The sequence below is a fragment of the Pteropus vampyrus genome, unplaced genomic scaffold (assembly GCF_000151845.1).
Source record: "Pteropus vampyrus isolate Shadow unplaced genomic scaffold, Pvam_2.0 Scaffold4, whole genome shotgun sequence".
Lineage (NCBI taxonomy): Eukaryota > Metazoa > Chordata > Mammalia > Chiroptera > Pteropodidae > Pteropus > Pteropus vampyrus.
The window spans coordinates 15,726,116-15,730,485 of NW_011888785.1; the positions used below are offsets into that span (position 1 = coordinate 15,726,116).

The following is a 4,370-nucleotide window of genomic DNA, read 5'->3' on the forward strand; positions in this document are numbered from 1 at the left end:
AAGTTTTTATCCAAATCACAAGAAATGAATTCCCATTGTAGAAATAAAATTAGAACAGCTAACACTGCACATGATAAGTGTATTAGAGAAAATCATACTGAAGAATCACATCTTGTAAGATTAAAAGTTGCCAAAATCTGATAAACGACAAGAACATTAAAAAAAATTTTGCCAAAATTGACCCTAGAAAAATTACTTGATAGAAATATTTAGCAAAGTAAAACTGCCCACAGTTATTGACCAAATTTAATAGAATTACATCAATAAAATTTATATTTTAATTTGACCCTAAGGAACTCAATGGCAAAAACTGTAATTGGAAGAATTACAGTTTGAATTACAGAATGACTGATGAATCAATTAATTACTTTATAATGTACATGGGGGGAAAAAAAAACAATGAAAATGATTTCAGTAAAATGAAAATGGAAAAAAATATAAATTGTTTTTGTTGTACTGTATAGAAAACTGATCGAGAAGTTAAATTGGTTTGAGTACATACAAAAAAATACTTTCTCAACAAAAATCCATTTGTGATGGTATGATTCTCATTTCACATTTGTATTCATAAAGTCAGAATGCCTCTAGGATCATATCTAGTGTTTGGAGAGGCTGTGGTAAACAGACTAAAAAGGCCCTACAGCAGAAAGTGGATAAGCCTTGAGTTTTTAGAGGCCAGAATGTTTGAAGCAAAGAAATATCTTTCAGACACCTTAGGGTATAGGGAAGAAAAGTAATTTGAATGCATTGATTGTGCTGATAATTTCTGTGATAGAAAGAAGTGCTGGTGTTTCAAGATTCACTGGAAGGGCACCAAAGATGGGTGGAATTAGGGACTTACTTCCCCATTAGTTAAATAATAATAATAGCTAATACTTAAAATGGTGCTTACTATGCCCCTGGCATTGTTTAAAGCCTTTTAGATACATTAATTCATTTAATCCTCACAATAACTATGAGGCAGATACTATTCCCATTATATACAGAGAAAACAAAGTTAAGTTGCTTGCCAAAGAGAAAATAGCTAATAAGTGGCAGAGCCGAGATTCATATCCAGGCCTGGCTCCAGAGTATAAGTGAATCAGAAACTTGATGTATGGTTGTAATAAAAACACGATATTTGCTTTCTCTCTTTTAAAAAGCCAAGGAGCCAAACTTTCTCACACAGTGGTATAAATCTTTTCATTATATTGTATAACTTTGAATACAACTGTGTGTGGAGAGGTTATTATGTTAGTCTAAGGTAAAAGCAGTAAGTGGTAGAGTTAGAATTCAAAATCTGGCAGTCTGGCTTCTGAATTCAGGCATTAGGTAAAGGAGAGAGAGATGGACAGTTTTAAAAAAAAAAAACGTAACAAATCTTAAAGAATTTATTCCTTAATCATGAGGAGCCATGGGAGCCTTTGGGGCTTAACTAGCTCAGATTTGTGTGTTGAAAGGTCATCCTGGGCCAGTGCATGGAAGGGCTTGAAGGGGTCTGAGTAAGAAAGTATAAAACAATGGGTAGAAATGGATTAATGTTTTGACAAAACCCAGTGACCTTTGGATGTGAGAAATAAGTAAGAGATAGGAGTTACAAATAATTCCCTTCTTTCTGTCCTGGCAACTGGGAAAATGGCACTGTATGCTGTATAAAATAGGGAATGAAGGGGCAGGATTTGAAGAAATAAGCATTGAGTTCCTGATGCCTGAAGGACATGCAGGTGGAGATGCCTCAGGCCTGAAGCTCAGAATGCTCTATAGGAGATAATAACTGAAACTTTAGGAACAGATTTAAAGCCACCTAGGAAGAGAGCAGAGTGAGAAGCAACCAAAGAATGCCAACATTTGAGAAATGGGCAAAGATAGAGCAATCCACATCATCTTGTTAGGCAAATGGGTATCAGTATAGAAAAGAAATGGCTTGGCACCATCCTGCATACTAAGTATTCAATACATTTAATATGGACAAAAATTAAATTAAAAAATCTCTAATATCACTAGAGAAAAACAGACTGGTATATTTAAGTGGCAGAGAACACATTCATTTATGGATATTTTTAAACCAGCTATCATGAGAGGTGTTTAAAATGCCTTTTAATGTACATAGTAAAAAGGAAAGCAAAAGAATCAAGGAATTTAGAGCAACCGGAACTCATACATGGATAATAAGAAAGCAAAGTGGCACAACCATTTTGGAAAAGTTTGGTAGTTTCTTATTAGTTAAATATACACCTAGTTAAATATTGCACTCAGTCATTCCACTCCCAGGTATTTAAGAGACAAAAACTTATGTCCGCACAAAAATATGTATGCAAATGTTTATAGGATATATTTTCCTTTTTTCATAATACATAATGAAATGTAATTATTCGTAACAGCCCCAAACCAGAAACAACCCAAATATCCTTCAGTGGGTGAGTGAATAAACAAACTTAGGTTTATTGGAATACTACTAAACAACAAAAAAGAATAAACTATTGATGACAATATGGATAAATTTCAAATGCATTATGCTAACTGAAAGAAGCCAGGCTGAAAAGGTTATATACTGTAGCATGCCCATCCATTTAGATGGCATTCTGGAGAAGGCAAAACTGTAGAGTCAGAAAGCAATTAGTGGATATCAGAGGTTAAGGATGAGGGTGAGAGGATGTGGGAATATAAAGGGGCAGCATGAAGGAATTTGAAGTGGTTAAAGAACTGTTCTGTATCCTGATTTTGATTGACAGTGTATTTGTTAAATCACAAAACTATATATCTAAAAAGCAAAAATTTACATAAATTTTAAAAGTAAGATTAAGAAAAGAATTACAACTTGCTCTATAGATGTTGAAAATTTACCAAAAGTTTATAAAGGTTTAATAGAAATTAAAGTCAGTGATTAAATTCCGAAGGGGAGTGGTCAGAGAAGATCAGAGAAAGGTTATATGCTTGGAAATGCAGACAACTTTAAGAAATGAGGAAATAAAATCTTTGCTAATGAAATGCAAAACAACATTACTAAATTAGTTGAATTATATGGAATGATAAAACTCAACTAAGTACATTAATAAAAATGATGGCCCAGTGCTGAGACAACATATGGGAATATATTTTGGGGGTACTGAAAATTGGTTGAATCTTCTGGTAAAGCAGTCTGGAAAATGTTTACTCTCCTTGACCTGATGATCCCACATGAGGACAATCCATGCATGAGCCCGCTGCCCCTACTTTCTCATTTGCAGTGCTTTACTGGTACAGTTTCCCCACTTGCCTAGGGAGTAAACTACTACAATTCAACATGGGGGGAAAAAATAATAGTTTCTAACATTACCATAAAAATGTAACAAAATTGTATAGTTAAAAATAATATATACTCAAGGTAATTGTTTTCAAAACAAGTCTACCCCACATGCTTTACTTATTATAGAATAATGTAATTAAGCCACCAACTCAATTATATGAGGAAATAACAAGTATCACACCAGTAATTAGCGAATCATTTGTTGACTTTTGGAATATACTATATAATGTTTTAAAAGATGCCTGACCAGTTATATTTTACCGATGCTTGATAACACTTTTTGTTTGGATTTACTGAATATTTACCAGTAGGGCAGTGAAAAGGAATGAACCTAAAATGATAAGTCTTCTACAGATAGAAAAACAACTAAACAATTTTTACTAAAGTCAAATGTGTGCCATTTTTTCTTTCTGGATTGTTTGCTTTCAATTAATATTGAATTTAACTTTGTATACATAACCACTAAGAGGAAGAAAAGCCAATTTGGCTTTTTTACTTATTTCAGCCATTTCACTCACAAGTAATTAACTGTATATAATTAAAAACTGGATTTTGATTAATTTTATTTGAACTTTAGCTTGTTAAGTTATTTACTATTTTAAAATATATGGATGTTCACATTTAATGTATGTAACAGTTTAAAACAGAATTTTACTAAGTGCTATAAAGTTAATAAGTTTTCCCTCTCTTATTCATAATCAGTCATAATTGGTCATGAAATGAATGGGAAAATATATCATTTCATATTTACATTATTGTATAAATGAGGAAAGATACAGAAACAAAGTTTCCAAGCTGAATTAGATAAACAGTATTATAGGAGTTACCATGACAAAATGTTTTTGGAACTTATTTTCCAGTTAAGAATAAAATTTGAGAATTCTTAGATAAAGATAATCTCAGTCTTAATCTCAATCTGCTTTTGATTTAATATGGAGTTTAAATCATAAGTCAAGAACTTAGTATTTAAACTCCCTAAAAGAAGGTGGTAGGGAGTAAGAAAACTACCTACATTCCAATGATCAATGGTGATATGAATTGCCAAGTTAATACTAAGAAGATTTTTTCATCTCTACATTATGCTAAGAAGGCGAATACACTAAGC

General features: G+C 32.3%; 1 protein-coding gene across 1 annotated transcript in view; it reads left to right on the forward strand.

Moving 5' to 3' along the window:
• The window catches only part of KRIT1 (KRIT1, ankyrin repeat containing), a 43,224-nt gene extending 39,568 nt beyond the window's left edge, over positions 1 to 3,656 (forward strand). Inside the window, exon 17 of the transcript XR_002781424.1 lies at positions 1,335 to 3,656. The gene's annotated coding sequence lies outside the window, so the exon portion shown is untranslated. The remainder of the gene's footprint in view (positions 1 to 1,334) is intronic.
• Positions 3,657 to 4,370: the final 714 nt, after the last annotated feature.